This window comes from Thalassophryne amazonica, chromosome 22, assembly GCF_902500255.1.
Source record: "Thalassophryne amazonica chromosome 22, fThaAma1.1, whole genome shotgun sequence".
NCBI classification, from domain to species: domain Eukaryota; kingdom Metazoa; phylum Chordata; class Actinopteri; order Batrachoidiformes; family Batrachoididae; genus Thalassophryne; species Thalassophryne amazonica.
The window spans coordinates 14,694,391-14,706,701 of NC_047124.1; the positions used below are offsets into that span (position 1 = coordinate 14,694,391).

Sequence of the window (12,311 nt, forward strand, 5' to 3'; positions counted from 1 at the left end):
ATGTAATTATGACTTGACATGCTGTAATGATGAATCATCATAATGTAACTATGACTTGGCATGCTGTAATGACAGCTCATCATAATACAACTGACTTGGCATGCTGCAGTTACGACTCCATGTTGTAATTATGACTCATCATGTAATTATGACTTGACATGCTGTAATGATGAATCACCATAATGTAACTATGACATGGCATGCTGTAATGACGACTCATCATAATACAACTATGACTTGGCATGCTGCATTATGACTTATATTGCAATGATGATGACATTTCACTTGTGATTTAGCTGTAATTATGACTTTGCATGCTGTAATTATGACTTATCATGTAATTATGACTTTGCATGCTGTAATGACGACTCATCATAATACAACTATGACTTGGCATGCTGCAATTATGACTTATATTGCAATGACGATGAAATTTCATTTGTGATTTAGCTGTAATTATGACTTTGCATGCTGTAATTATGACTTATCATGTAATTATGACTTGGCATGCTGTAATGACGACTCATCATAATAGAACTATGACTTGGCATGCTGTAATCATGACTCGTTACATTGTAACTATGACTTGGCATGCTGCAGTTATGACTTATATTGCAATATGATGACATTTCATTTGTGATTTAGCTGTAATTATGACTTTGCATGCTGTAATTATGACCTATCATGTAATTATGACCTGGCATGCTGTAATGATGACTCATCATAATAGAACTATGACTTGGCATGCTGTAATGACGACTCATCATAATACAACTATGACTTGGCATGCTGCAATTATGACTTATATCGCAATGATGATGACATTTCATTTGTGATTTAGCTGTAATTATGACTTTGCATGCTGTAATTATGACCTATCATGTAATTATGACCTGGCATGCTGTAATGATGACTCATCATAATAGAACTATGACTTGGCATGCTGTAATGACGACTCATCATAATACAACTATGACTTGGCATGCTGCAATTAAGACTTATATTGCAATATGGACATTCCATTTGTGATTTAGCTGTAATTATGACTTTGCATGCTGTAATTATGACTTATCATGTAATTATGACTTGGCATGCTGTAATGATGACTCATCATAATAGAACTATGACTTGGTATGCTGTAATGATGACTCATCATAATACAACTATGACTTGGCATGCTGCAATTATGAGTAATATTGCAATGATGATGACATTTCATTTGTGATTTAGCTGTAATTATGATTTTGCATGCTGTAATTATGACTTATTATGTAATTATGACTTGGCATGCTGTAATTATGACTTATTATATTGTAACTATGACTTGACATGCTGTAATCATGACTCATTAAATTGTAACTATGACTTGGCATGCTGCAGTTATGACTCATCATGTTGTAATTATGACACATCATGTAATTATGACTTGACATGCTGTAATGATGAATCATCATAATGTAACTATGACTTGGCATGCTGCAGTTATGACTCATCATGTTGTAATTATGACTTATATTGTAACTATGACTTGACATGCTGTAATGATGAATCACCATAATGTAACTATGACATGGCATGCTGTAATGACGACTCATCATAATACAACTATGACTTGGCATGCTGCAATTATGACTTATATTGCAATGATGATGACATTTCACTTGTGATTTAGCTGTAATTAGACTTTGCATCTGTAATTATGACTATCATGTAATTATGAGTTTGCGTGCTGTAATGACGACTCATCATAATACAACTATGACTTGGCATGCTGCAATTATGACTTATATTGCAATGATGATGAAATTTCATTTGTGATTTAGCTGTAATTATGACTTTGCATGCTGTAATTATGACTTATGTAATTATGACTTGGCATGCTGTAATGACGACTCATTATAATAGAACTATGACTTGGCATGCTGTAATCATGACTCGTTACATTGTAACTATGACTTGGCATGCTGCAGTTATGACTTATTTTGCAATATGTCATTTCATTTGTGATTTAGCTGTAATTATGACTTGGAATAATGTAATTATAACTTAGATTGTATCTATGACTTGGAATGCTGTAATTATGACTGTTACTGGAATTATGACTCTTCACATTGTAATTATGACTGGTGATTGTAACTTTAATTCCAACTTCGTAGCATTTTGCAGCTACCAATTGTCTCTGACTTGGTATCTCACAAGTATTACTTCATATATCATATTTATGAGACGCGCAAAAAGGCCACTTTCCTTATGATCAGTTAAGTGCTAATGTGTTGCTGTTTTTTCCAGGCCTGTCTTTTTGTCGGGCCCCCCTGCAGCGGTGGGCAGTGTAACACGACGCTTTCCCACTCACATGGCAGATGGAAATTTCCACTCGGTGGTGGCTGGTTAAATGGGAAGGGTCTCCATCTGCGGCTCCACTTAGTCCGCTCCTCCGCCGCATCTGCAGCTGCGTCCCGCAAGGTAACAACCCGATCTGATATATCTTAACTTTTTAATTCACCCTTTTTCAGTCCTGTTTGTCTTTTCCTGGCGCTTATTTCCCCTCCACGTGTGATGTGGTGAGAAGCGGGCAGTTTAAGTGGAAACGAGCGGGCTCTGACTATTTATAGGTTTTTGGAAACGTAACAAAACGGCGGATGCGGGTTTAATTGTGCGGGAGTGAACGGCTTCTCTCCGTGCGACGTTTGCGTGGTTTTGTTGGAAAACGCACATATTTTAAAAGCTCGAAGAGCAACAGTAGCGCTTCCTGCAGGGTGTAGTCAGAAAGAAGGGGAGCAAAAAAAAAGAAAAAGGTGCGCCTGAAGCGCCGAACACGCCGCTTTATTTACGCAAAACGACTGCGCTTTTACGCAGAGATGTTCCCATCCCAGACACACCAGTTGCTCGTGTCGTTGTTCCTGGTGTGTTTGCATACTGCGTTCGTTGTTTTGTTTCTTTTTTCCTCTCTATTTGCATTTTTGCATCATGCTTTGTGTCTGCAGCAGAAAGAGCCAGTCATTTCAACTTATCCAGAAATGGCCCGAACGGAAAAAAATGCGCAAAATATGCATCATGTCTATATAATAAATGCAGGCAGAATTATTCACATGTTATAACTGAGACTGAAATCTAGGAAAATATTGTTTAATTTAGCCTAATGTTAAAACTTAACTAACAAAGCACATTGGCTGAGCGTTTTGTGTGTCCATATGAAGAGTTCTGATGCAAGACCCAGTATCTCCAAAACCATACATTTTAAGTTGATGCCAACATGTACTTGGCTGTCAAGGGGACCATCAGTGTGCAAAATATGAAAGAATTTGAACAAACTGTTTTCATTTTATTGATGAAAGTCTGCATTTCCGCATAGGGTTTCCTTTAAATCTCCATTTTCAACTGCATTTTTCTTCATGTGAAAAAAAGGACTTACTTGGTTTTGCATCTGAACTCTTCATATATTTCATATGTTTTCTGGCAGAAACAATGATTTTATGACAAAAATAGGGGAAAAAAAGAGACATGCAGCAAAGGTCACCCAGGGTGCCACTCGAACCCGGGACTCTGCCAGCCAAAGCATGTGGCACTTATCCACCAGCTTACAGTCTTGCACATAACAATTATATCTGTCTGTCTGTCTGTATACATGCATTAAATGGTAAATGGACTGTATTATATAGTGCTTTTCCATCTGCATCAGACGCTCAAAGCGCTTTACAATAATGCCTCACATTCACCCCAATGGGAGGGTGCTGCCATACAAGGTACTCACTACACACCGGGAGCAACTAGAGGATTAAGGACCTTGGCCAAGGGCCCTTAGTGATTTTCCGGTCAGGCTGGGATTTGAACCGAGGATCCTCTGGTCTCAAGCCCAATGGTTAACCACTAGACCATCACCTCCCCAAAATTATAATCACCAATATCGCCCATGGGAGTTATATCACCAATATATAGACCATGTCTTTCACACTTCCTGTCTGTGTTCTTGGACAAGACTCATCTGCGTTGATTCAGTCCACACAGCTGTAAATGGGTACCAGCCTTGGCTGGGGAAGTACCTTGCGATGGACTGGCATCCCATCCGCAGGGACTCCTCATCTCTTATCTTCATGCTATGCTATCCAGGGATAATGTCCAGCCAGATGGAATTCAGGCCACTTTATAGTTACTTCTTCTTCTTCTTTCCATGTTATGCAAGAAATCCAAAGTGCTTACAATGGATGCCCTCACATCCACACACACAATCACACCCCCAGATGAAGCTCAAGTGCAGCTTACTGATTTGGGGAATCAAACCGAGGATCATCTAGTTACAAGTTCGCCGGTCTAACCCCCCCTGTCCACTACCTCCCTCAGTCTATATGTTGCAATGCTTTCTAGAGAAAAATGTTGAACTCCACTTTGCTCCTGCTGTGCTTTAAAGATCCTGATATGGTGATTGTTTCTTTAATCACTTTGAATTAACTTATCTTCCAAATGCATAGATGTAAATGTGTAGTGTGTTGACTGCGTTTTGTCATTCTGTGCATTACTGTGGCCGTTTTGTGCACACGGGCACTGTGTGTCTTCACATCCACGCATTGTCCGGCCTTGTTATAAGGCACTTTAAGCGTTTAAAATAAAAGCCACTAATCACAGCCGATACCTCAGGTCCTGCCGGAGAACAAAGAGGAGATTCAGCCTGTAGAATATCCGTGCTTGGACATATTTAAGTTGTGAGTTCAGCTCTATCTTTGCTCTCCTGACAGCTAAAAATAATCAGTTGCTACATGGTAACTGTGCATGTACCGCCTCTGACCTGCTCTGTACGTGCGCTCGAGTCTCTGATTCTAATCACTACTGATCAATCTCTTGATTATTTTTGCAATTAACCTTTTATTATATAAAATGTCAGAAAAAAAATGCATATTGTAATTTCTCAGCTATAAGAAAGCAATTTTTTTTTTTTCTGGAAATACAAATGCTGAATATGTTCAACTATTTTTTGTTGTTTTGTTGTTTTTTTGTGTGTGGGGGGTTGTTTGTTAGTTTTTTTTACCATTTTAAAACTGCCCCACTTAAAGTTGTTTACTATAGTTAACCATTCACTGAGAGCTGTTTACAATGGCAAGTTTTTGCAATAAAACAAATTACTTAAAAACTTAAAAAGCACTTTAAACCAGGTTGTCCATGGTGTACAATAGATTATTTCATTTTAAATCAGATTCCTTGTAATTTCTTAAAAATAAAATGATGTAAATACATTTAAATGGTCTGAAACATTTTAAAAACATTTTTAAGAGTGCATACTCAGTGTTAGAACAGCAACAACAAGCATTAACTGTAACTTTAACTCATTTTGAACACATTCAGCCACAGGTCATTTTTAAAGGTTTTAAACCCACTGAACAATGAGAGGCTAGTTTTATATCATGTTAACCAGTCTGTTATGATTTGCAGAGGTTAAAACCACATTTCATCTTATTAGCCAGACAGAAGCCCTTTTTTTTTTTTAAAGAAACCTTATTTTTTATATCTAGTTTACAGTTATTTAAAATGGGATAAAAAACAGGTAATACTTACTTTAAAAACAACTTTACAAATGAGAAAATTCTGATTTGAAAAGCTTGCAACACTCAAAATTTGTCCATATACTGTATTTTGGTAAATGACCAGCAGTTATTGATGTTGAAATAAATAATTATTATTTTTCTGTTGATTGGCTGATTAATTGAGTAATTGTTTGAACTCGTAGTAACTATAGCCCCCAAATTTGGAGAACTTTATGAATTAAAATTTCTTAAACTAAGAGGTTAGAAAGAATTCACCCCCTGTACAGTTGTCATGGAGGAGGAAACAATCTATAGAGACCAGATTGGTAAGCATGTTTATGTCTGCGTTAAAGTTGGACATTTTAACGTGGAGATCTATGGGAAAGTGCTCGTTTTGGAGCCAGCCTCAAGTGGCCAGTCAAGGAACTGTACTTCATTTCACGTAGTCTCAGGTTGCTTGCCTTGCTCCTGCAATGTTCAAGATGATTTTTTGCCACAGTTAGCCAACAACGAACCTTTAAACGCTTAAAACAAAAATCAAACAATATAAACCCAAAATTTAAGGCTTAAAAACAGGATACCATCTCGACACATGCACAAGATCATTTGGTGAACGCAGTTGCCCAAATAACAAAAAACAAGCATCCACAGATGATCAGATACCATCCTTAGCAGAGTACAAAGTTATATATGAATATGATTAAAGATTAATTAATAATCTGTTAAAACTACATTATTAACCCTTCAAGTTTAACATTACACGCGTTTGCCTTTAAATATTAAAGGCCACTCGTAATTGTAAAGACTCCTCTGTGACTTGTAGAGGAAATTCCCTGCATAGGTTTGCGCGCCTGTCAGCCAACACTCCAGCTCTGATTGGCTGGCGGTCTGAATGACGCATGCGGTTGAAACGGGTTAGTGGAGGGACACGTGGCCTGATGTACACTCTGAGAGCAGAGAACAAATAATCTGAGAGCCAGACGCAAAGTCTGCTTCAAGGCAGTAGATGGCACAAGTGCAATCTGTGGGACGTCCCACAAAGAGAGAGATGTTTTAGTCTGTCAGTGCAATTGAGTTGAAATGTGAGGAGGTGTCAGAGCATATACGCGGTAAAGGACAGCCTATTTTTATCTGCAGGGTTACATAAATAAAAAATGCAGGAGTTCCCTTCTTCACACAGGGGCAACCCTATACTCTGATTGTTGTTGTTGTTCTTTTTAAATGCAATAATCTTAATTGACCTGTGCAGGAAATTAAGCACATGGTGTTGAGAGTTATACTGTCAGGTTCATAAGTTTTTGGACAGTCTCACACTTTTGTAATTTTTTGTCTGTATACCACCACAATGGATTGGAAATGAAACAGTCAAGATGTGATTACAGTGTACATTTTCAGCTTTAATTCAATTCTCTGTGTGTCATAATATGTCAAGGTAGAAAATGTTATCTGGTAGAATCACAATCTCTACCAGTAGAGATTGTGATTAACAGTTAAAAACATTTGTAAAGTCTGAACTCAAAGATTTTAAGTGCTTACCTGTTCCATGTTTGTAGTAGACAGATATCCATGAATGGTAACACTCTATCCTTTGCAAGCAAAAAAGAGCTGGCTACCAGAAGGAAAGGGGGAGGGGGGGAGATAATTTATCTTTACACCATACAGACCTGCTGGCATATCACAGGAGTCATGCACAAGCAGGCAGTTTTGACTTATGTTATATTTAAATGAACTAATTCCGGACAAGTCATTGAAATTAATGTCACGTCTGCCGTTTCACAAAGTGAAATATCAGCTATGTTTTTTAGTTTTAAAGTAATGCACTAATTTGAAGGTTTTAGCATTTAGATACACATGTAGCAATGCATTATGGACTTAGTTTCCTGACGTCAGTGGTTGGTTGGTCGGTATAACCATATACTGAAACGTATGGTGGGTTTTACAAATAAATCTGTATTTGCAAATATGTTGGGTTTTTTTTCATTTGTGATAAAAAAAAGGCAATTTGAAAACTGAAAATTCTGTTTGCAAAGTGATTCATCACTTTTAGCTGCCATGAACGCTGCCATCTACTGGCCAGTAGATGGCAGTGTTCAAGGGAGTGTGAAGAGCATTTGCCACACATTTGCTAAAAGCAAACTAACATTTAATCTCGACATTGATCAAAACATGGCAAAGGAATTACATTCTTTAATGGGAGCATGTCATGTTGGCAGGAATCATAGGTCAAAAAGGTAGATTTTTCCTCCATATTGGACCATTTGTGCTCAGCGAATGAACTCGTGTTTTGTTTTAGTTAGCTCGTGTTCAGCACAGTGCAAACAAGTGGAAGCCAGTAAACATGCATGTTGTACTATTCTATATTCAAGTTTGTGATGGTGCCATGAAAAGTGATTTAATCTATTAGTTCATTATACCATCATTAAATGGAGTTGATGTTCGTGATGGTGTCACAAAAAATTTGAAAGTTTTGTGATGGTATCATGTTGTGAGACTGGCTGCTACATTATATTTGATGTTACTGTCTTTGTCATAGATTTCAGAAAATTACAGTTTGGACATAAAAAGGAGTTGCATCCTCTTGAACAACATTGGAAAGTAATTTACGTAGTGGTGTATGCTTGGTGAAAGATACTAGAAAACTGGTTTTCTTTGTGTTGTTGTACAACAGAAACAGAAATTAAATTATGTTTCTGTGCTTCTCATCATAATGTGGCCATTGGTCTTTTCTTATCGACCATTTCATCTTGTTTTCTGAAGCGGTCAAGGCCCAATCCACCAAAGCATACGTCATCAGGACATGTGAGCCAGCAGATCAATAGTAACTGATAAGATGATCAGGTTCATCAAGATACACGACATTGTGTACAGTAAGCCAGAATAGTCTGCCAAAAGAGAGCTGCCCTGAAGTAGGTTTACCAGGCAAAATATTTCTGGTTATGAAGCAAAAATGACCACCCACCAAAACATTTGTGGGAAGACCTGCAGATAAATTGTGTTATTTTTTCTTGGGCATGGTGCTGATGTTTCCTGTTTCCTCCATGGTTAAGAGACGTAGACACTAACCAGTGACCTGAGGGCAGAAATACACTTGCTTTTAACTATGTACTCTCATGCACGTGATGATTGACTTGTGCATTCTGCACTTACTTAGCAATTTCGAGCATCCGCATGATGCAGTAACATGAACAGTAGATGCATACAGGATGATCAGCAGCAATGTTTTTAACAGAAGTTGTGAAAAAGTCCAGAAGTTGCCAGAAATTTTAAGTTTATTGTTTATAGCATGCAAATATGGAAACTCTAAAAGGTCTGAGTAAGTAGCAACTGGCATAAGGCATTTGTGCAAAATGCAGTGTCCTGATTGAATCTGGCTTCTATGAATAGACATTTGCGCCGTGTGTTCACTGAGAGAGGTCAGAGTTTTTTGTTTTTTATACCCCTATTGAGAAGAGTGACTGTTAAATATGGAAGAAGGGCCAGCTAACGTGAGTAGCTATTTACTATATTTTCCTGACTACAAGTATAGGTCAGTTGGTTTTGAAATTTTCTTGTTTCACTTGTAAAATGATTAAATCATGCTCTCAAACTGAAAGACCACGTTCTTGAATAAAGAAGGAATATAATCTTCATACTACTCTGCATTCCACTTGTTTTGCATCTTGTGGGACATCCACAACAGCAATGAGGAGGACAGCTAGGCAAAAGTAAGGCTACCTATTACATTTTAAAAATGGAGAGGACTTTTAAAATGTTTAATTACATTGAGTAAATAAATGCAATTTAATCTGTAAAATATGGCACTTGCCCAGGTTAGTTGGCCAAAACCCTTAATGTCTGGCCATCCTTGAAAGCATCACCCATAAACATTTTACAGTAGTTTAATCCACCTTTTTCACCACACTTAAACATAAAATATTGCTTTAGGTAAAAAAACAAAACAAAAAAACAACAGTTGTTCTGTTGTCTATCCCAGGAAGGTTTACTATAAGGAAGTTGATTTCAGTGGTGTATCTGAAAGAACTGGGCCCAGTGGCATGAAGAAATATTCCAAATGATTTCAAATGAGCAATTCTAGAAAATGTATGCCAGTGACGTTGCCTATATGCCAATTCAATATGCTAGGCTTGATCATCAAAGGGATTGTTGTAGGTTGTTAACCTTATGTTCCAGGTTTTATTTCCGTGTTGCTGCAACATCTCAACTGATGTTGCCGAGACAGGTGTGTGGCTGTTCATTTGTACAGACTACATTGCCACATTGGAAGAAGTGCAACTCACAGTAGCAGAAGACAATGTTTTCCCCTTGTTAGCATGGTATACCCTGTTGTCGACTACAACAAAAAAAATAGTCGACTAGTCAGATGTTAGCTAGTCGTAGTCACCTATTATGACTGGTCATCCCATCCACCAATGTAATAGGTGGTAGGGGTGGTGGCCAAGTGGTTAATGCGCTTGGTTTCAGTTCAGAAGGTTCCGGGTTCAAATCCCACCCCTGCCACATTTCTCCATGTAATGTGGAGTTGCGTCAGGAAGGGCATCCGACGTAAAACTTGTGCCAATTCAACATGCAGATCCACCTTGGATTTGCTGTGGCGACCCCAAGTGCAAACAACGGGAGCAGCCGAAGGGACTTACTAGTATGGTATTACCCTGTTATCTCTGAGATATAACAGGTATTGTAAAAGAAATCAATTAAGAAAGCAGCATTTCCAAGTCATTGAATATGACTTGGAGCTCAGTCACAACGATCATTAACGAAATGCACAGTCTATTGTACTGTACAGAAAATCTGTCTGCAAGTAGGCAGTTCTCAAAAACTGAGTGGAAACTACTGAGGGAAGCCACCAAGTCACAGTGACAACTCTAACGGGAGTTCTAAGCTTTTATGGATGTCATTGGATAAGCTGGACACAGTGCTATTTTTGCCTGTTGTATCTCCGTTTACACAGTTTCATGATGGATTTTCTTCACATAATAAGATGTGAAATTTCAGCCACAGTTTGCCAGAAGACACATGAGAGACTCTGGCCTAGATTTTCTGTGGTTGTCTCATCTCTTTGCTGCATGATGACTGACTTGGGAAATCCTGACGTAGATTATCTGTTTTTGTGTCTCCAATGAATGATCTATGACCTCAGAGAGGAAGTTTTGTCACTTTTATCTGCTCTGTTCTGACGTTAGTGACCCCCGTCTCGTGAAGTGGACTTGGTCTGTTTAGTGTTCCACGGATTGTTTTGGGGATGAGACGACTGGGTAGTCACAGGCGTTGTCTGTGCCAACGTATGTGCACTTCCTCACAAATCTCAAGGAAAACCTCGTAGAATTTAAGGAATGCCCCTGCAGCTACAGAGACACCCATCATGGTGAAGAGTTAGTGATAAATGGGAATTTGAGTTCTTCTTTCCATTAAAGATTTTCACCCTAAAGATGCAGAAGAGAATCAAATTAGCAAATCAGTTAAACCCAAAGATTTTCAACTTTTCAGACTGGTTTGAACAGTTGAAGTCATTGGGTTGAACTGTTTTGCTTTTTGCTGATTTTAGGTGTGAAAATATCTTGAATATCTCGCTGTGACCTTGAGATGACCCTAAGGTCACTGGAATTGACTGGTGTCTGGGAGATCATCTAAGTACACTCTTATGCTAAATATGAATGAAATTGGTCAACTGGTTCTTGAGATATCGCGCTAAAATGGTGACAGTAACAATATCTTGAATATTTCACTGTGACCTTAAAATTGACCTTAAGGTCACCGTAATCAACTGGTGTCAGGGGATGACCCAAGTACACCCTTATGCTAAATATGAATGAAATTGGTCAAATAGTTCTTGAGATATCGCGCAAACCAATTGGTTCAATCCAATTTGAATGTAATCTCATGTTTGACTTTGATTTTGAATGTCACCTCGTTCCTTCCTAATTGTGTTGCACAATCCTGGATTTCAGCACCTAATACTGCAAAAACAAGTTAAACTTTCAGAACCAAAAGAGTCGGGCAGGATCAGTTTGTGTTCTTTTTATATGACCTACATACTGGACGTTGTCTTTTCTGTTTTTCATGCTAATCCCTTCATCGGTCCCAACTAGTGTCGCCATCAAAGTGCTGTCCACGAAGGCTCAAATTTCTCTGACCACATTTACTGCTTCTGCTTCTGGCGCAGTACCCTGTATTTAGCATGCTAGCATGAGCGTCAGTCAGATGCTGCACTCAAGACTCCACAAAATTTGTACTGGATGCCAGGGAACGTCTGTGTTTTGTGTGCTTTTTGTATTAGTATCTTAAATAAACTAGAAGGTGAAATGGGAAGTTTGGACTCTTCCGCAATAACATCCAACCTGTACCACCCCCACCCCCCCCACCCCCCAATTGAATGTTTTTTTTGTGACATCATAAAGCATTGTTTTTGAGGTGTGCAAAAATTTCAGTTGGTAAAAGACTTAGATGACAGAAGTGATGCAGAAAACTTAGTTTAGTGCAGAAAAAAGTTGCCAGATATTCATACAGGGGGTTTTCCCTTGATTTTAGATTCTTGTAACTTGAACCCTCCCCCAGTGTTTGGACCTGTCTTCCTGTTTTTCCTGTTTGTGTGATAGATATCTTAAAATGAAACCAACATAGTCAGCAAAATTCTGTGGAGAAATTGTCCTTCTGTAAGGGTGGATTTGACTAAATCCTTCATTTCATTGAGTTGTGCAAACACGATTCTGTATTGTAAAAATGGTAAGCAAAGCAGATGTTTCAGACGTTTCAGTGAGAGAGCGATGAAAAATTTGAGGCTTTTAATTGTAATAGTAACAC

General features: G+C 38.2%; 1 protein-coding gene across 2 annotated transcripts in view; it reads left to right on the plus strand.

Moving 5' to 3' along the window:
- The window catches only part of slc38a4 (solute carrier family 38 member 4), an 89,645-nt gene that overhangs the window by 27,489 nt on the left and 49,845 nt on the right, over positions 1-12,311 (plus strand). Inside the window, exon 1 of one of the 2 annotated variants that reach the window (XM_034163227.1) lies at positions 2,430-2,463. The exons of the other annotated variant lie outside the window; for it this stretch is intronic. The gene's annotated coding sequence lies outside the window, so the exon portion shown is untranslated. Of the gene's footprint in view, positions 1-2,429; positions 2,464-12,311 lie in introns of those variants that run through there. 2 annotated transcript variants of the gene reach the window in all.